The sequence below is a fragment of the Cryptotermes secundus genome, unplaced genomic scaffold (genome assembly GCF_002891405.2).
Source record: "Cryptotermes secundus unplaced genomic scaffold, Csec_1.0 scaffold537, whole genome shotgun sequence".
Lineage (NCBI taxonomy): Eukaryota > Metazoa > Arthropoda > Insecta > Blattodea > Kalotermitidae > Cryptotermes > Cryptotermes secundus.
The window spans coordinates 564,521-586,828 of NW_019740661.1; the positions used below are offsets into that span (position 1 = coordinate 564,521).

General features: G+C 41.6%; 1 protein-coding gene across 1 annotated transcript in view; it reads left to right on the top strand.

The window, feature by feature from the left end:
- The window catches only part of LOC111872495 (protein turtle), a 480,259-nt gene that overhangs the window by 243,789 nt on the left and 214,162 nt on the right, over positions 1-22,308 (top strand). The window contains exon 3 of the mRNA XM_023866469.2: positions 546-607. The gene's annotated coding sequence lies outside the window, so the exon portion shown is untranslated. The remainder of the gene's footprint in view (positions 1-545; positions 608-22,308) is intronic.

Consider the following 22,308-nt stretch of genomic DNA (forward strand, 5'->3'; position numbering starts at 1 on the left):
CTTTCATTGTTTTAAGTTCGGTTTCCTTCACTTAGGTTAGAATGAGTGGACTGTGTTACATTACGCTGGTTAATATTTGAAATTTGCTGTTTCCTTGCCGACGATGCTCCTAAAATAGAGAAAATGGCGTACAGTATGGAAGAAAATACAAGTGAACTTAAGAATCTGAGCTACCTAACAGAGACGGAAGACTATTTCAAGAGGAATTTACTACACACAATTATAAACAAATGCTAGAACAATTCAGTCTGTTGAGAGCCTTGAACACTCAACGTATTGGCGAGGGGAAGCTCTTCTTTTGAACACAAATAACCGGACCTTGTTGGGGTTCCATGTCAGTTCAGTTCTTCACTGAATATATAAAGTGGATGTGAATTTTAAATGGAATGTTCCTAGTGATACATCGGTTATAATTCTAGAAGTTCTAGAAGTAACAGGAGCATTCCTGTCGGCAGAAGAGGAGCTGTAACGTAATTTAATTTTATTGGAAGACGCTTTTCTCGTGATTCCCTGAGGTTCTACAATTATCCGTTTCCTTCTTACAGGTCTCGAAGCTGAGTGGACTTGGACCCATGTTGCAGGGAAGCAAAGCTGTAAAGGGGCGATGGTGAGTACTGGTACCGTTCCTTCACATCGGCTCTGAATGCTTTGTACACTTGCTGAGTATTCATATACAGAATTAACCCTTAAAGCACAGCGGTATCTAAATGTACCACCAGTTTCAATAATAGAACAACTCTATATTTTTCCAGAGTATTTGTGATAAGGTAAAGGTAAAGGTGTCCCTGTGCTGAACTAATTAAGCACTACGCCATGAAGGCGTATGTGGGAGTAGATCCACATTTTCTTGACATCGGAACTAGTTGGAGGTGAGTGGTCAGCTTCACGCTCCGCGGGGAAAGAGTCCCCGGTACCCATTGGATAGGAGGTTGGGTGGACCTCAGGACCGGTCTGGACGATATGGAGAAGAGAACATTCTTGACCCCACCAGGACTCGAACTCCGACCCCTCGGTCGTGCAGCCAGTAGCAAATCACTATACCGACTGCGCTATCCCGGCTCACTAGAGTATTTATGGTACTCAGAATAAACAGAGATCATTTCCCGGAACATTATTAACAGCTTAATATTTAAACGAAGATGTAGCTGTTTTCTTAATTCGTAAATGTCATTCAGTTGAAGTTGGTATTTCGAAAGGGTTAAGTGGGTATTGCGGCCATTAGATTATTGCTGATTTATACAGGTCCGTTGTCCTTAACGCTTTCTGACTGCTGCACCTTTTCGGTGAGTAATGCATTTCGTACAGTTCTAGACTAAAAACTTTTACTAAGTCAAATGATAGGCCACGCCATAGCTCAAGCGGTTAGTCGCTGTCTTCCCACCGCGGCGGGCCGGGTTCGATCCCGGGTCTGGTCAAGTGTGGTTTGTGGTGGACAAAGTGGCGCTGGGGTAGGTTTTCTCCAAGTATTTCGGTTTCCCCTGCCAGTCTTCATTCCACCAAATTTTCCATCATCACAATCACCCGGGCCGGGCTTCAATAAGCCAATCAGTGGCCGCCGTGCCGAATGGTCCCAGTTGGACTCCACTACCCAATAAACGAATTAAAAAAAATTAAAAAGTCAAATGATATGCCGAATATTAGGTAAATTTTACGTTTCACAAATTTTTGTGTCTCGGCATCCCCTGGGTAGAGAAGCAGCTTGCACATGATTGGGGGCAGTGAATCTGTTCACGTGTGTGCAAACGTCTTTATGAAGCTTTCAATCTTAAAAGAGATGTGAAACTGACTGTGAACAGATGGATGTTTTTGTGTTCACACAAATTATTGCTAGAAGGCGTTGGTGTGGCAGGTGGCTGGACGGGTGATGGGGTAGTCGTAAACAAAATGGTGGCAGGGATGAATATATAAGCTCTTGAGAAGAGAATTATTTTATCACTCTCACGTTGGTAGTTACAACGCGTAACTATGCAGATTCGCTGTTTGTTAAATTTAACGGAGTGAGCAGTGAAATCCCAACACAACAACAAGCGAATACTGCTGACGTTATGAAAGAAGTTAATTCCGTTACGTAAAACACCTCCGCTTCTTAACAAACGAAAGAAAAGAGTAAAGCGATTTTAATTGTGCGCTAAAATATGGCTGCAGTTCATCGCTTTCCTGTTGTAGCCACGAATGCGTTAGCTGCTATCGAAATATGGCGTTAAGGTTTAGGAAATTTAAACTTAACGATCAAAACTATGAGTAATTATTCAGAGTTAAATTAAATTCGCTTAGTGGGGTGTGGAGTCCAATTGGGTCCACTCGGCACGGCGGCCACTGATTGGCCTATTATACCTGCCCCCGGGTGATTATGATGATGGAGAATTTGGTGGAATGAAGAATGGCAGGGGAAACCGAACTGCTTGGGTAAGACCCGTCCCAGCGCCACTTTGTCCACCACAAATCCCACTTGACCAGGCCCAGGATCGAACCCGGGCCGCCGCGGTGGGAAGCCAGCGACTAACCGCTTGAGGTATGGCGCGGCCCTTTATTCAGAGTTAGTCGAAAACGCAAAAGAAATTTTGTAAAGTTTGTGATCAGTCAAAGATAACAGTTTATGAGTTTTTAAGTAAGGTAAAGGTAGAATTGTCCCTGAACTTAACTAGTTAAGCACTATGGTATGAAGACGTATGGAGGATTGGATGTATAGATCCATGTATTCTTGACCACAACACTAGTTGGTGAATGGTCAGTTACACTCCCCGGCCGCTTTACCCTCGGGGAAAGAGCCTCCGGTACCCCTTGGATAGGAGGCTTGGTAGACCACAGAACTGATGTGGACGACGTTGAAAGGAGAAAAGTCTTGCCTCTGCCAGGAGTCGAATGCCGAACCCTCGGTCACCCAACCCGTAGCCAGTCGATATACCACCTGCGCTTTCCTGGCTCCTATGAGTTTTAAGAAAAATGATGGTTGAACCATAAATTAAATTACAAAACCACATAGTTATTAAAGTAGTAAAAATTGTGTAGGAGCATGCACGTGACGGCTGCTGACCAGTAGTCGTATGATGTTTCTGTTCGGTCATGAAGACATCGGATCAAGCAAATGTTAATAAGTTGCGGAGAATAGCGAAATCAAAATTGTCAATGGTATTGACAGTGTAAGGAAACCAACTGAGCAGTGATAGCTAAAATTTGAGCTTGATTACGAACAAAAAGACTCTGTTAGTAAAAGACGCCATCGTTGCAGACTAGATGGACTGAAAGACAACATATGTTCCGCGGGTGGCAGCACTCTCGGGTGGTAACGAAGCCTCGGCACTAAGTGCCTTAGAAGTGGTGCCTCATACCTAATTTCAGTATGTTCGATATTATAAACCGTATAAAACACACCACTTCGGAATTTACTTACTTCCTCACTTACTTACTTACTTATGCAACTGAGTCCTTCTTGAGGAGAAACCAAATCTCCAGCTACTCATTTCCCAGCATTTTTTGGAACCCGAAGGTTCATTGCCGTGTTCACAAGAGCCTCCCGCTGGTCCTTATTCTGAGCCAGATCATCCAATCCATACCATCCTATATCTCTAAGATCCATTTTAATATTATCCATCCACCTACGCCTTCGTCTTTCTTCTGGGTTTCCCACCAATATGCTATATGCATTCCTCTACTCCCCCATTTGTGTTACATGCCCTGCCCACCTCATCCACCTTGTTGCTACTTCCGTATTAATGCAAAAATGAAAGGGCAATAACCTACAGGGTCTTTTAGAAATAGTATCAGTCAATAGATTGAAATGAGTTAGTCACAATCAGGCCGCACCATAGCTCAAGCGGTTAGTCGCTGGCTTTCCACCGCAGCGGATCGGGTTAGTTAGTTATTAGAGAGGCTGGGTTTCCCCATGCACTTAGACCTGTAGTGGTCCATTGTGCTTCCCTCTATGATTTCTACCAGTCTCTATATCCTACGGATATTGGTGCTTACCATCAGTCCCGCCCAGCCAGCGAGACCGACTCTACTAGCTGAGAGGTATCTATAATGCTTCCTCCATCTACCGGAGGTATTAGAGACTGCTGTTGGGCGGCAAACGTCCCTTAATTTTGCTCAGTGACCTCCTTTGGAGGTATGAGGTTCTTTTACGTGCCGTAAAACTACGCCAAGGGACCCACGGCTTAAAGTCCCTCCCGGAGGACTTGTTCCCTCAAATTTTCCGCCCTTAAAAATTCGACGACCTCCGCCGGGTATTTGAACCCGCGTACTACGAGTCATGAGGTTGGAACGTTACCTCTAGACTACGGAGGCCGCTCGGCTCGGGTTATATCCCGGGTCTCGTCAAGTGGGATTTGTGGTGGACAAATTGGCGTTGGGGCAGGTTTTCTCCGAGTACTTCGGTTTCCCCTCTCATTCTTCATTCCACCAATTGATCCACAATCACCCTCACCTATCATCTGTGGCTGGTAACATAGGCCAGAAGTGGCCGCAGTAAAAGGGACTTAGTCCCACCCCACTAGCAATAGAAAATTAGTCACAGTCACTGAATTAAGACTAAACCTGGTCAACGGACACATCAGATTATATATCCCACATTTGCCTTAAGTCGGAAACAGAAACTCTTACCGAAACATTAAAACATAAACAGTGGATAGTATTGAAGACATTAACACAATGGCAAGCATCATTACGTGTACCTAGGTGATAGCGAATACCAATTTTAATAAAGTGGGTGAACGAGAGAGATATGAAGGCTTCATTTATGTTTGTTTTATATAAATCACATTGTTACATATCACCGAGTTGTGGAGTGATTTACTTCTCCTGTGGGGTAATCTGCCACCTTTTTCATGTTAGCGAGAATTTCAATTACCTTCATATTACATCGCTTCTTATTTAATAAGCTGCGATATTACGAGATTTCAATTAAAATGATAATCCAGGCTCGCACTCGTCGGCACTAATTCCGTTATCGATCGGAAGGTAGAGTACAACTTTGTTACGAGCTTGTTAGTGGAGTCGGGGCGGGGGAGGGAGAGAAGGAAGAATGTTCTAGGAAACAGAGTGGCATCTCTAGGACGGGCTGTAGATATTTGCCGTTTCAGGAAAAGTAAACCACCTACTCCACAATATAAAGAATATGAAGAAAGTCGTCTTCTGGGTTTAGGCGCCGTGTATTCTTCGTTTTGGCCGACGTTTCGGAGGAACGTATCGCCTCCATCTTCAGAGCAGTTGAATGGCTTGGAATGCAGAGAGCAGTAGCTACTGCTACGTCGGCCAAAACGAAGAATACACGGCGCCTAAACCCAGAAGACGACTTTCTTCATAGTCATCGCCGCGAAGACCTCAAAACTTATAAAGAATAGTTTCCTTACGAGATGCAGATATCATCATTTCGTATCTTCATAGCATTCATGAAGAGCGTAATGGAAACAGCTGAAACACGGAGCCATACAGAAATTTGGTTGCGAAACCCAGTGAATAAAGAAAACTTCGGAATGCAAGACAGAGGTTGGAGAATAATATTAAGACGACTCTTATTAACGTGTGCGTGTAATGTTATATAGATTGAGCTGGCTCAGTATCAGTACCAGATGTAAGTGCTTTATCGTCATTCCCACTTAAAACAATCGAGATTCGCCAGCAATTCATACCGCCTGCAACACAGGAATGCCGGAGAAGTTGCCGTATCGTGGCAGCATACTGCGCAGTGGGTCAGACGTGCTATTCTTTTGTTCTGGATTACGAACATTATACAGGATGTATCAAAACTCAACGGCAAAACTTCAGACACGGACTCCTCATATAGAGAGAAGATAGAAAGTGTATGACAACATGGGTCCTGAAATGCATAATTACGGAGTTATCCGAGCGTGTAATTTACGGAGTGCACGCCGACACATTCTGTTTGCCGGAATAAAAGTGCGAGACACCGGTTACATTTGTTACACAAGTAATCATGTTGCAAATCAATTTGATGTGGGCCTGAATACCTCTAGGACTCGCAGATGGTATCCTGTCGTCTCCAGTTAAGTAGCTGTAGCCGTATCCGAAAGGTGTGTATGACGTCTGTTATCTGGGATTATTAAGTTTTGTTTGCAGTCTGCTGTGAAGTGATACGTAATGTACGTTTTGCCGTTGAGTTTTGATACACCTGTATATCAGAAGTAGGGCTGCTGTGTGTTGCATTTCTCTGCCTTGACTACGGTTGTTGAGACGGTCTTCGTAACGGCAATGGTTTTATTGCGTCGAAAGGATGAACGATTGTGAAAAATGAACTTGAAATTATCCGGATGGAAGACGCCGTGTTTTTTTTCTGATATACTGCTTACTAGGAGGGATTGAGTAATACCACAAACATCTTAGTACATCCAGTTGTTGGACCCGTGTTTCGAAACCGGGACCTCTTGAATACAAGACTCAGCGTTGCACCTCAACATTCATATACATTTGGGACGTGAAGAATACTTGGAATCGAACGTGTTATCTTCATCCTCAGCAGTTTATTCAGAGAGAGAGAGACAGAGAAAGACATTCCTAGGGGGCTGAAGTCATAGCAGTCAAGTCATTGTGATATTCAGATATTATTATCTATTATCTGACGTAATTTATGGTGCTCGGTAGGATAGGGAACAGCGGTGGCATCGTGTTGAAGTATACCATTTGATGAAACTTGCGGTGTTGTGAGGGAGTCTAAGTTTTCAAAATCTTTTGGGCATGTTCCTTGTATTCCCGATAGCTTAAAAATGCGGCAGTCTCGCAGTTCCTCTCTTCCTGAACGGGTTGATGTCACCCTAGTGAGAACACAGCAACTTTACTCCTCAAGTTGCGTTTCTTTTCTTCAATCGGACGTAGAGATAAGATTGCAGCTGCGCCAGCTCGGAGAGCACATGTAGAACGGTAAGGGAGAGGTGTCTTGAAACTTGCAACTCAACTCTTCTTTCTTTCGCGGTCGTTCCGTGGGTTATACAAGTTCACTTCTTTCTTGAATACATGCTAACTTTCTCCCTCATCTCTTTCCCCACATGAATGTTTCCCATGTGTATGTTTATTTCTCATTTACGTGAGTCTTGTTTTGCATTTCTTCTTTTTCTCTTCTCATTGTTATCTCTTTCTCATTCCTTTGTTTGTTTATCGAAATTTTCCTTTCTTTTCCGTTTTTCTATTATTGTTTCTTCGGTGCTCTTTCATAATTTATCCACGTTTTTGTTTCTTTATCGTCTCCTTGCTTTGTCTTATTCCGGTTTGTATCGTTCATCCCTAGTACTTCTTCGTCCTCTTCCACATGGACTAAAAACTTTTTGGAGTAACACTTTTTTTTTCACTGGCCCTACAGCTCCCTTGGGCCCTGGCCTCTGATTTTCAGTTTCATGATCATTTTACAGACGGTAGGAATCCTTTGACGAGTGATCAGCTCGTCGCAAAGCCTCTTCCTTAACATAGAACAAAATAAACATATCAAACATCCATGCCTTATTTGGAATTCGAATCCACGATGTCGGTTTCCGAGGGAGCGAAGACAGTACATGCCTTAGACCGCTCGGCTACCGTGACCGGCTTTTGAAATATTACTCGTACAAGACTGCCATATTTATATACGTAGTATTGATTAATCCGGCTCTCACGTCATTTCCGTTTTCTGACCCGCAGTTCGTACCTCAAGCTGCAGTTTTCATTTAGAGCACTGAAGTTGTCAGTGAAATATAATTTGAAATTCTAGGAGTAGTGAGCGAGTATTGACAGCTTGTAGCAGGAGATACAGGTTAACGTGATGCAACCAACACACACAATTACAGCGACACAACTTTCAAGTCTGGACACGTTCAAGGTGGTATGGGGGTTGCTTCTCTTACATCAAAACTTTTTGAGTGGATGAGAAAGACTTTTTTTTTCTATTTTATGCGGCGAAAGTTATTACGTGGAGGAAGTATCTGCCNCCCCCGCTGTGAACTTCCGTGCCAATAAAAACAGAGGCGTCCTCCCACTTGGGGGATGTAAGCGCCGAGTTAAGGGCCGGAGAGGTGTCTGTCACAATATATGAAATCGATCGCGAGCATCATCTCGTTGGGCGCTTGCAATCGTCACACTAAGGACCGCACATCGCTGTCGAGTGGCTGGCACTTCTGCTTCTCCTTATGAGAAGTCCAGCGTTAAGATCTCTGTCCAGAGACTATGTTAATAATGAGATTTCTTAGTATTCCTTGCTGTTTCTCTCCAACAGACGCTGGGTCAGTGTTTTACAACAGGCCACGGCCATTTCCATTCACATCTTTTCCAATTCATTATCCTCACCATTCGTGTAGCCATTGCAATGGAGGCGTTGTTACGACAATCCAAGGATAAATTATTCCGACATACAGGACAGTGGCGATGTCCGAACTGAGTACGGCGGCAGTTCTTAACATGTATACAACTATAAGGTTTGTTTTGGATTCTATCCATCGTCTTGTATATATAAGACAAAAAACCACAACGTTTCGGAGACTGGATCTGTCTCCGTCCTCAGGTGGATGGGGCAAGATAGACCTACTCAGTTTGGCCTGTTAGAAAGAGCTGGGTCCTTCTAACGGGTCTATCTTGCCCTATTCACCTGAGGACGGAGAGAGATCCAGTCTCCGAAACGTTGTATTTTTTTGTCTTATATATACCAGACAATGGATAGAGTCCAAAATAAACCTTATAGTTCTATACAGCATACACCATCGTCAGAATCCTTTAAAGTCTAGTTCTTAACATGCTTGCTGTTATCATCATTACCGTCGTCTTTTTCGCTTTAACGGTACTGTTTTACTTATCAAATGTTGTAACTAAAGTTTCGAAGGTGTGTGTGTGTACTCAAGTATCGCTCGCTCCTACTTCATACCTTTCCATATGCCCTAAATTCAACCTTAATAAATGGGGTCAGGGATGGTTTTCGTGTTTGTCATTTTGCAAAATCCCATATCTCCACTAGACTAGCAGCAGAACAGCCGATAATCTTGTCATGAATATTCGGTCTGCTAATGGGGGTCATATTAAAGACAAGGAAGAAGTTATTTGTGTTTGGCTACCTATTGTCGACTTTATCCGTCGATAGATTCTGTTTTGTTTCACATGTGAATCGAAGATCGGCGAGTTTATTAACGGAATTTCTCTAATTCATAATGAACAAGTATCTGTCCCGAATTAATAATTTTTAATCGCTTTCAGTGCATATATCTATTGCTGTGTTTCACACAATATATTAATTCTTTTCAGTCCGTCTGGGTCCACATTTACAATTCTGGCTATTAATAATTCTCAAATTAATGAGTTTATTACTACTCTTATACCCTAAGTTATTGAGAATAAAATAAAGACCGGCATTTATGAATAAGTGATTTTGCTGTTTTACTTCCCTCTTTATATGTCTGAACACGATCTGTGTTACTTGGTTCGCTGTCTTTTTTCGTAGGAATTCGAAATTTTCCGCTTGTGGTAACTGTAAACAAGTAACATTTGTTTCGTAGTCGATTGCCTGATTCACTTAGGGCTTTCGTATTCATTGTTACCACTTAATGTTATCTCCCTTCTTTGAATATTTCTGCCATATTTTGCCAGTCGTTTTTACCCCTATTTTTGCTTTGAAATTTCCTTCACTTTTTCAGACCCTTATTTTTCCTTTGGTCTATAATAAATCTGTTTTCTGTTAATCCATATTATCTCTCATACTGAATTGAGATGGTTGTCCCGTTTGTCAGGTAATATTTACTCCCTTGTTGTTTTGAATTCACGATACTGTTTGACAGTCTGTATTGTCTCCCTTGTTGTTTTGAATTCACGATACTGTGTGACAGTTTGTATTGTCTCCCTTGTTGTTTTGAATTCACGATACTGTATGACAGTCTGTATTGTCTCCCTTGTTGTTTTGAATTCACGATACTGTGTGACAGTTTGTATTGTCTCCCTTGTTGTTTTGAATTCACGATACTGTATGACAGTCTGTATTGTCTCCCTTGTTGTTTTGAATTCACGATACTGTGTGACAGTTTGTATTGTCTCCCTTGTTGTTTTGAATTCACGATACTGTATGACAGTCTGTATTGTCTCCCTTGTTGTTTTGAATTCACGATACTGTGTGACAGTTTGTATTGTCTCCCTTGTTGTTTTGAATTCACGATACTGTATGACAGTCTGTATTGTCTCCCTTGTTGTTTTGAATTCACGATACTGTGTGACAGTTTGTATTGTCTCCCTTGTTGTTTTGAATTCACGATACTGTATGACAGTCTGTATTGTCTCCCTTGTTGTTTTGAATTCACGATACTGTGTGACAGTTTGTATTGTCTCCCTTGTTGTTTTGAATTCACGATACTGTATGACAGTCTGTATTGTCTCCCTTGTTGTTTTGAATTCACGATACTGTGTGACAGTTTGTATTGTCTCCCTTGTTGTTTTGAATTCACGATACTGTATGACAGTCTGTATTGTCTCCCTTGTTGTTTTGAATTCACGATACTCTGTGACTGTATTGTCAGCCTTGTTGACCTCATATTTCTGCGCACTACTCTATAAGTAGTGCTAGTTCCTAGTTCAACGTGCAAGTGTAATGTTGATGACGAATATGTTCTTCTGCTTTTTATACTGTCGCATAGGAACGCTGTTGCTTCCATCTTCTGAGGTGCAGAGTGATGTTTCAGTGTTGCCGAACTTCGAAGAATTCCGGCAACATTTCCGTTGGAAAATACCCCTTGATGCGTAAAATCTTGAAGCCAATATCAGATGAACGTAATATGGACTTTAAAGGGTTAATTTTTCATTGCGATGAATCCCTGGAATTGCTGTCACTTTCTCTTATAATTCAAAATGGCATTCATGTTACTGTATCCGAATTTTCACATTTGGTAATGAAACTGTAACGTGCTGTATGACCATGTCTGAATCTTATAGGCTGTACATTAATGGCATTAAAATATTCTTAGTATTGTGGAATGTAGACCTGTTGCTAAGTAACGACTCTATAAAAACAACCTAGGAATAGGCAATTATACGACAGCCATTATGGCTTCGAAAACAAACTTGCTCCCAGGGCAACATGTGAACTACAACAATTGAGGAGTGGTGTTTCCTGCCCAGTCCATGCCGAGTCGCTACAGGACAGGTCTACAGTTTGGTTAGTTGAGATGAAGTCAGTCAGGAGGGCAATAGGTTGGTGTGAAATGGCCGCAACCTGGGAGCTAGTGAGTCAGTGCAGTTGAATACAGCGAAGTGGAGCGAGTTGTTCGGAAGGCAGTCAGAGGACTGCTGCAGTTCGGTCGGTGTGAACTGTTGCTGTTAAGGTGGGGATACACGAGCGCGCCACGGCTGCAACGCGGCTTTACAAGTGATGCGCGGAGTGATTTGGTGCACCTCGAACAAGCGACGCGCACGCAACGAACCATCTGAATGGGGCGCGCAAGCCGCGAGCACCTCAGTTCCATTCTGTCTTCTCCGTCCAGACGACCATTTAAGACGAGAAAGCTTTGCTTGCCTGCAGTGGTGCTGCGGTAGTTATAGCATACATTTTTCAAAAGCTGGTAGCTGCGGAACGAGGATAGTTGGGGAACCCACAATAAGGGGAACGTCCGCCGTTGGAAGCCGTTACCAGACAGCAACTATTGAAGACACATCAGATGGGAAAAGCTTAGTGCGTGTTAGCGATAACGCTATAGTAATTGTAGTTACGATCAGTAAGTGTTCAATAAATTCAATTACCAATTCAAACCCCGCTTTTAGTCACTCAAACACATGACAGTATTGAAGGGCATGATAATGGAGCTGAAAAATATGTTTGGTTAGTGTTGATATATTAACTTGTTTAATATTGTTATAACATCGTGTGACATGACTGAAGAAGACAGCTGTTGCTTGATAACAGCTCGAGAAAGATGCATCAGTGCCAACGGATACGCACCCAACAATGTAAGGACTGTTGGACGTTGCTTTGTACGCGGTCCGTGCCGAAGCTACAACGAGGACACCAACCGGTTGGTAGTTAGTTGAGAGATAGCTGCGAGCCACCTGCCATCTTGTGAGGGCATGAGCACAGAAGCAGATGAGTTTTCATTGTCTAGTCCCGTTACCAGGCAACGACTGGTGAAGACATATGAATAGAAGACTGTATGTGTGCTACAGTGCAGTTATATGTAGAGTTTGTAAATCCTTGAAACGGTTATAGTTACCTGTAGTTACGCGTTATAAGAATCTAATAAATCCAGTTACCAATCCATACCCCTCGTCTGGTCACTAACTCCTGACAATATCCATAAAAGGTGTTCCGAACAGCCCGGTTTCCTGACTCTAAAAGCAAACACTGGACACGACCGTTTCCTTGTAAACCCTTTACAATTCATCATTCATCCCACCATTCGACACTATGAATTCTAGACGCTGACGACGCTCTTGTGTAAATCATGATAAAGAAAGGAACAACAAGGAGACCTTAGAATGCGAAGTTGCAGAGAAGAAATCTGGTAATTACACGTATCTGCAGTCCGGCGCGGAATGCGTCTTTCCAAGTTTGCTTAGAATAGACGCCATATCACTTACTATGTTTAAATTTTATGTACCTAAATTAAAGGGGTGCATGGTATATCGCCATTCACGCTGCAGTAACCATATTTTGTGTAGCTTTCACGATGAGAATTGTATCCGGGAAGCGTCCTTCTTTCTTGAAGGAGTTTTCAGAACACGTTTTTGAACGACGCTATATGTGCTCCCCGGCGTCGAGGCTTTCATGCTGATTGTCAACATCGCCTCAAAGTTGACGTTCCAAAACTGCTAATAGGATACACCGTGGCCATTCGGTAGCTCCGGTTATGCGACGGCCTGAGTTCAATCTCGGGTCAGATCGTATGGGATTTGTGGTGGACAGAGTGACACAAGGGCAGGTTTTCTCAGAGTATTTCGGTTTCCCCTCCCAGTTCTCATCCCACCAAATGCTCCATAAACATCTCTCATCCAGAGCTGGTACAGTAGGGCAATTATTGACCGACGTACCGAGTGGATTGAGTCCCATTCCATCCTAGTGCCGGGATATATCGCATTTTAATAAGAAATTTTACTTTTGTTCGTATATTTTTTTAAATTATGCATGAAAAGAAACCCGACCTGTCCTCTCGTCTTTTTAAATCAACGTATTGCAACATCCCTGAAGCTGAATATCCAAGTTGCAATAAAAATAAGAAAAAATAAGGTATCGTTCTGCAGGAATCTCAACACACAAAGTGCTGATAAGTTTTACGGTGTAAGTCTATACGCCGAAAGGCAGAATGAATTACATGCTGACTTGGAGAAAGCAGGAGTTAATGAACTTCTTTCGGAATTATCAGTTTAATCATCAGAAAGCAAGAAATTTAAGAAACTCCGACTTTCACTATTGGAATTAGTTTTATTCCACCAGGATCGAAACTTTGATGCGTTCTCTCCGGCTCTGTAATTTTCCGTGTTACGAATAATTTTTTTGTTTTTTATCCGTACTTTTGCTCACTGAGGATTAAGAGGAATTTGACAGACATCAAAAAGCAAACGCTCACTCCAGGATGCATCAAACAGAAGCCATCAGCGTGTAATGCGGGCCAACCCACATGCTGGATGCTGGGGTGAGGGTCGTATTTGCAGTCAGATTAAAGCATGAACCATTCCCCTGTTGATGGCACGAGCTTGCCCTCATGTGGTTTACATAAATTTGACTGGCATCGAAAAAGAAATCAAAAAAGCTGTTTCATACTCGGGTACAGAGTTCACTGATGTCCGGTCCTTATCAGAACGAAGAAGGAAAGTTCTGTGAAGCTTCAGAATTATGCTAATTACTTTATTATGGTTCTGACCTGGCTAATTTTACGGGTCGCTGACTTTGTAGACGTTCTATGTGCAAGGTATTACCAGTGAAGTGTGTTACGACTGCTAATGATGTATTTAGTAATGCGTTTACCTAATTTGTCACCGTGTTTTTATACTGGACCAAACTTCGATCGTCGCGGTTTTATTGTCATGCTTGATGTTGTCATAACGGATTAATCACTCCAATGTTACAACATTAAACTTACTCATCATTGATATGTACATTTCTCTCACGGTACACTTCATCACTCTTTGTGGGCTAGTTGCCCCAAACTGTCTACATGCTACGATCCGAGGAACAACAAAATGTTTACAAAGACTGACGCATGCGTTGAGCGCTTTGAACTAAAAACTGTAAATTTTAGAACAGCAGCTGAAAAAAACAGGTTTCAAATTTGACGTTGCCCTTAGTAACCTCTGTATCTGATTCATCATATTTGAATAACATTTTGGGGGCAACGCGGCAGCGTAGTTGGTTGAGACACTATGCTACAAGCCGGAAGGTCGCGGGTTTAAATCTCGATGAGGTCATTTGATTTTTTTTTAATTGATCTAATCCTTCCGACCGTACTATGGCCCTGTGGTCGACTCAACCTCTAACAGAAATGAGTACCAGGAATTAATTAAATAATTTTCCTGAGGAGTAAAGCGCGGCCGGCTCGTAAGGCTGACAACCTTACCGCCATATTTGAGCCGATTGTCTAGCTAATGTGGGACCCTCAACATCTCACAACCCTATGGGCCTCCACGGCCTGTTACAGGGATAGCTTTACTTTTTTTTTAAATTTTATGAACATGTTTGGCGGTAACGAATATTATACCTTTCCGTTAGAAACATATGATCGGGTAACATTTAATCATATCTTGGTAAACACTAGCCAGGACATGGCGCATATGGTCCAGGTATAGGTCAGTTTTTAGAATACGACACTAATTTTTGTCATAAATTCTAGGGCACTGAGGAATACAAGGCTATTCATGTTGTCACGCGTTGTAGTGACCATATACTGGGGTCTTTAATTGGATGATTGGATTTATTGCACCCTATACATGAACACAGTTCGGGACTATAGGCAATACAGCGCTGTCGCTACACTACACACTCACCAGTTCACCGGTACAAACGCACTAGGCTTCTAAGTCTTCACTAGTCGTATCCAGGCAACGGCTTTATAACAGTCTTACTATAACTTCAAATCACGAGTGAAGACTTTTTTACACCTCCTAATTCCTTTCTAATCATTATTCTGCAGCTGTCAATTCCCAAGAATCGACTCGGCTGCTCTCAACTTCTGTTTTATACTCCGTTCCTTCTCTGAATGTGCCCTCTTGTAACTCCTTATCACGGACCATACGGAAAATACCGTCTTCTCTTTTCAAGAATGTATGTTTACTGGTCCGTTACCTAGCAATGGATGTCCTATTGTCGTGTGCGCTTTTGTTGCGGGAATGTGTTTACAGACCCGTTGCCTAGCAGTGGGTATATACGTCACGATTTGTATAGTTCTTCATCGCCATTCTGAGAGAGGCGGAAATATCTAAAGAAAAACTGCGAGAATTTGGTCGGGCTTATTATCTTCCGCTTTCTTGGTATACCTTACCGCTTGTTCGGAATATTTCGGTGAGGAGATCCTCACAGATGAGGTTACTCTATAAACCTGTTGTCTTCCACGGAAAAGTATGGGTAAATTTCTCGTTTTTCTTATTTAATTAAGCACCACGCCACGAAGACGTGTGGGGAGTGGAGGTATAGCTCCACGATTCTTGACCTCGGCATTATATGGAGGTGAGTGTCAGCTTCACTCTCGGCCGCTTGAGCCCTTGATACCCATTGTATAGGAGGCTGAGTGGGCCCCAGAGGCGGTCTGGACGCTGTGGAGTAGAAAACATCTTGCCTCTTCCGGGGATCGAATCCCGCCCGTCCAGCTTGCAGCCCATCGCTATACCGACCGAGCTTTCTCGTAAAAGAATAACAGACTCTCCAGTACATGCACTGATCTTACAAACAAGTAACAGGACAAGCAGACGTTTTTAATAAATAATAACGTAAAGAGCCTTACAACGAGCAAATAACAGAAGAAATGTCGTGCAAGAGTGTTTGTGTGCTTCATACAAGGAAGACCAAATAAACTATACTTTTACTGTACAGAACTGGTATGTATATATACCAGACGATGGATAGACTCCAAAATAAGCCTTATAGTTCTGTAGACCATCGTCAGAATCCTTTTCTATAGTTTTACTGTAAAAACTTTTAGAAAATAAATGTTGTAAGAATTTTATAACATATCTGTGGACCAAGCCCCAAGGGGGCCGAAACGTGTAAGGCTATACATATAATTTGATCTGCTCTATAACATCTCTTACATTGGATGAATTGTTATTTCAGTAGTTGCTAAAGGTGTAACGGTGAAGATACACGTACTAAACCAGATGTTATTTGATGTACTAACAATACAAATTCCACCCTCATCGCAACTATAATTTATTAACTTATGTCCCACTACATGTTTCGACCCTTGTAGGGTCATCCTCAGTTGTTATGATTTATACATTTTCATTATTGAATTGTAAAGCATGTATTCATATTTACATACATAGACTTAAATTGATAACTTTCTATGTACATTTATATTCTAGAATGTAGATGTTGATTTAAATACAATATATATATGGAACTAAAAGTTGAAGATTAAAAGTTGATTTTAAATTAATATAAACGTGTCGTATGCTGCATTCAGCTTAGTGTCTGTTGCTGTAGTAGACCGCGCATCTTTCCGTCTGATTCTTCTATTATTGGCTAGATTCGTGTGTGTTAACTGTTTCTTGAGCACAAATTTATCTTCTTTCTTATTACCAGGATGTTGATTGTTGTTGTTGTTGTGGTGTTGTCTGTTGAATGTAGTGGTCTTTGTGTTGGTACTTGCGTCTTCTTGTAGAGGGATCGGGACTTTAAGTGTCCTATTGCATTTCAAGTTACTGTATATGTAGTTCTTTATACAGTCTGATTGCTGTCTATCATCTGCCCCTTTAAAGTTATGAGTATTAATCCTAGTATTTTTCGCAATAGTTCCCCAGATTTGAGATGGTTGGTTCCCGAAGCGTATGTATGACACAATTTTATGGTACTCCTTGATTCTTTCATTGTTGATGTAAATTTGGCTATTGCAGCATCTGTGTCTTCAGTCTATGTAAAGTTCGGGTTGCATTATGAAAAGGTTCATCCTCAGTAGAGTATGTATGCGTCGTTGCAAGCCCAAGGCGACTGTAACTGGGTTGTGATGGTAGCTCACTACTGCTATGGATACTGCTAACGACTTTACGGTGGCTGTATCGAGAACACGCTGCTGATTCTTATAAATTAATGGAAAATGAATAGGATTATGTGAACCTGTTATTTCGTGCAGGCCATGATCTTAAGAGTGCTGTGTCTCTGGTGTTATCAGATGTATCACAAATTTGTAAATGTGAAGGTCAATTAAATGCAATAATTTAATGTTTAAAAAGTCTTTACATGTTTCGGACACTAATGGCCTTCATCAGAAGGCAAAGGAAACACTTTGCATATATGTTAAACACATGTTCATTAAAAATGGATTTCTACCGTTAGAAATCAGGGCAAATTAAAATAATAATATAATTAAGATAAGTTAGAGAACGATTGAAAATATCAGTTTAAAATTTAAAAGTCTGGAGGCGGCCTTATTTTATTTTATTTTATTTTTACTGTTGGTATATAAGATCTCTTGCGTGGTTGGCAGCATGTTCTTCTGTAGTGTTGTGTGGTGGTCAGTGGGATGTGTTGTAGCGAACCGAACATGTAAAGGCTTTTTAAATATTGTTATACTTGGTGGACCTTGTTAATGTTATAAATGTTATATTTTAGCGCCCTGTTACACTGATTCATGTCCATGGTTTATGCTAACCGTCTTAGAGTATATACACTTTTTCACCTTATTCTTCACTTCCACACTACAAGTTTCAGCACTAATATGCCATCCTCAGGTGTCTTTATGTACGTTAAACTATTGTGCTGCATGCCATGATGTCTTCATTCTAAGATGACTGCTGGATATCCAGCAATACAACGCATGCAGTAACAGGAGCAAAACACAACACAGAACACGATACACAAATGTATGTAGGAAGAATGCTCACATAAAAGAGAATTGGCGTAATTCGCATGTTTGAGTGCGACATAGGATGAAACCTGAAAAGTTTTATTATTTAGAATTCATCGACATATATGACGAATACAGATTTTAGTCATCTTAGAATGAAGACATCATGGCATGCAGTACAATAGTTTAACGTGCATAAAGACACCTTAGGATGGCACATTAGTGCTGAAACATGTAGTGTGGAAGTGAAGAATAAGGTGAAAAAGTGTATACACTGTAGGACGGTTAGCATAAACCTTGGTGGACCTTGATACTTATTAGGTCATTTGTAAGTAAGACTGCTCAGAATGTCCCTTATAGGAACAAAGAGTACTACATCTGATGATTTACCTTTAAACCATCAGCGAATGTTGACCATTTTAGTTAGTGTTTTAGGACCTTGGGGTCAGAATTAATGAGCTTGGCGGGGCGTACGGAGCCCCGATTAGGAGATTATTTGTCCAGGTTGGTATATTACAACTGTGACTTGAAAGTCTGCAAATTTTCGTAGGCTTGCTTTATTATGATGAATTAATTTTCTCATTACTTCGGCTGTGTCTCCCTGTAGAAGTGTTTTATTCATCTGTCTCCATACCATTCGACGCTGAAAGATAATGACAGCTGTCTAGAATGACCCACAGAAAGATCTTACGCAGTTTGCAGTTCATAATCTGTAATGAGGTGGAGACAGGAAGCAGATCTATGACGACAGCCCTGTGCAGAGATACCCACCATCATTAGGCTGTCCTCATTGTCATCAGCTAAACCAATAAAACGCCGCTTGTGTGTGATTCAACGCGAACTAGCATATGGGTCACCTGTGAAATGTTACCCTCTGTATACTTCAGTCCTATTGGATGAAAACAAACTGATTATTCGATCTGTCTAGCTGCAGTTCTCAGAAACCCTTCGTTACTGTACCACTGTATCAAATGCAGCAGCAATTTTATGAGCGTCATGTGATGGTCAGCAGAACACTACCCTACTTCAGATTCTGAAAACATGATTATTTTATACCTCAGAGAAATACTTAGAATACATACTTGATCAAACTCTACGCTTAATTTTTCCCAGAGTTATGTGAGGCATTGTTACTAGTAGAACATAGATTTTTTTAAATAAAGGATGCACATGCATTCTCTTATGTCTCGCAAGCGTTATTTTGTCTATGTAATTAAGATACACATATCTGGCATGGGATTACACGTGTACAGAAGGCACGCACGCAACACGTCCACGTATATGTACCCGGGTGCGAACACGGTGTTGAACCTGAATGTAAGACTGTGTAGATTGCCCACACTGTAGGCCTATGTATTTAAAATTAAACATTTGNCCTCCAGCTATTTAAATTTAACATTTTTCTCGCGCCTTCAGAGGATACCTTTTCCGCCATTTCTCTGTAACGGCATAGCGACTGATTTCTTTGTAAGGTTAGACCGGACGTTGTGACACGATAAGAAACAGTCCTGTTTTGTGTTTTGGGGATCCTGGCTTGGAATCTTGATCTGGAGACCGATTATCCTGACAAGGTTTTCTTTATTTCCCTTAGTTCCCGGCAAATATTGCGATTGTACCGGAAACATCTCCAATTAGACCAGTACCCCTTCCTTCCGTTCCTCTGCCCATGCACTGTTCTGTGATAATCTTATCATTTGAAACTATATTGGCTGAGCTACTGACAGCGTCGTTAGCGAAGCCGAAAATAAACAAATAAATAAACTATAAGGCGGCAGAACGAAGTGAAAAACTGGCGGGGTGTTTCAAAAAGGTGAGCGGCACAAACTCTGCCAGGGAACTTAAACTCAAGTTTTGGATCGATATCACATCACGTCATACAGACCCGCCCATGACGTCATTGCTTCTCGACAGTCGATCCCTGGGGCACGTGGAGGCTAATAGTGTCTGCGCATTATCCGGAACTCGCAGCTAATGATGGATATTATGCAGAACCCGTGAATGGGTTATGAATCTGGAACCGGTGAGTGTGATATTTTTTGTCTGGAACCCGTGACTGATGCTTGATATTCTGAAAGTTATGAATTTAGTGCTCCGTGTTATTACGAACCCACGATTTGAATGCTACACTTCTTGTACGCAATACTGCGTCGTGGGCTGTATCCTAAGCCAGCTGAGCTCAGTTTACTTTCTCGCTATCCGTTTCTCCCTCACAAGTTTCAGTAGTAGCCCTGTATACGCCAAATGATCCTCTGCAAGTTTAAGACAATGGTCTATTTCTAATTACAAATTGTTATGTTATAGTTGGCCATATCCTTAATTAAATTTAAAATTACACTACGTTTCGGAAGCTGGGAAAATATTCTATCATTTGATCATTCTGATATTACGTGATATTTACAAATTATGAAGATCCTCATTATGGAAATTTCACATTTAACAAAAGTTTAAGTATATGTACCGTTTTGTTCTCGATCCGCCTCAATATATATACACGTACTCTTCCTTCAGCGTCAGACCTAGTTTGAACATATACACAGCTTAACAAGGGGAGAGTACGGTGGGTCGTGCAAACAGTAGAACAGCAAAATATTGTGGCCTATTTGCTCCAAGTAAGAACTGTGGAGGCAGAGAAACAGACATTGCTAGGTAATGGCCCGTACACACGCAGCAGAGGAACGCGTCACGTACCCTGTGACATCACGCAACAATAGAAGAGTTGTTGCAAGTGGCGTTCTCTCTGGATCCGTCCCGTGCTCATTGCGACGCAACGGTGAGGTAAACACATCTCTGCAGAAATGAATCATCATGCAACAAAAGAGGAAGCGGTGTTTTCTGTGGATCATCCCGTAAGACATATAACGAAGATCTCACGCAGCTAAGGTTAGTTGAGTTTCGAGATGTCAGCCTGCCGGGATATGAGCTTGGGAGCAGAGAAATTAGAATTGAGTCCCGGAGTTGGCAGTTGCAGCAGAAAACCGAGAGAAATGGCAACCTAAGGTGATTGAGAAGAAACGGCAAGAAAGGAATTATGGCCGCGCAAAGAAGAGTTCTTGTGTGAGACTGGTATAACTACTCTATTGAAATCCGTTGCCAGGATACGACTAATGAAGACTGAGAAGACTGAGCGTGTCCTAGTGAATTGTGAAGGATTTATATCAGCGATAGCTCTATAATTACCTGTAGTCCCGAGTTGAATGTATAAGGCGTCAATAAATACATGTACAATTATCCGACGTAGAACCCGTCTAGTGTCACGCACAACCCCTGCATGTGACAGTATTTTGAAACGATAGAGAATTATTATCTTGAGAACTAAATGAACAATCTGCTATAAGTTCACAGAATAAATTATTTTCTCTTCTCTGAGGAAAGAACACAAATTACAGGTGTCTGAAAATTAAGTGTTCCGGAAAATATCTTGGTCTAAGAAGGAATGAGCGAGCAGGAAATTTTGAATATTGCAAAACGAGGTATTTCGCTGTTTATGCATGTCACATAACACTGCTAAAAGAAATCAAGTAGGTTACGAGGGGACTTAAATAGAGGAAGCAAGAAATGCATTTGAATTTTTGCGAAAGCAGCTGAGAAGGCAGTGAGAGTGTAGCAGTAAGATGGTCCTCAGTTTGAGAGACTCTTTACCGGACGGCCCAACAGAGTACGTTTTCTTGCGTGTTCTGTTCACATGAACACGAGAATAGAAATGATTTTCGAAACTTGTTTATTTTAATAAATTCGGACCTTGGGCAAAGTACAGAATAACAGTCTTAAACAAGGCGGTGTGTACCTCCTGGTTCAGTACGTTGAAATCTGCACGGATCGGGACCGCACGGCAATGCGGCTGTAGAAACTGACTGGATGAGCAATGGCCAGCAATTTGACCATGCCAGCTCCTGTAGAGGCCTTTCTGTGTAGATTTTGTCTAGTTTGTGACGCTAATTGAAATTAAGGCCTGTTATTCGTCTATTTGTCCATTTTTAGTTTGTGGGTTCTCTTCTTTCTCTGCTTCCTATTACTCTTCCTGTTACACCATCGTGTAGTAAGGTTTACGTGTTCGCTTTTGCCCTTCCTTTCATAGACTGATGAATAGATTTGTTACTTCTAAGGCTCCGTGTGAACATTACGTTCATTGTCTATTTGTTTCTTTCTTCCTTCCTTCTTCAGATTTTCCATTGTCCCTGTCGCCATTCTCTCCGTCATATTTCATTTCCCTATTTATTATAACGTAACCTGCAGTCACCTTCAAATCGTGTGCTGCATTTTGACAGCCTGTATGTCATCGTCTTGAACCACTTTACAGTTCGGGCAGCAGCCATCTTGCGTCTCTTTAGTATGACATGAAAAAACAAGGCACGTGTTGTCAGGATACGGTTTATAG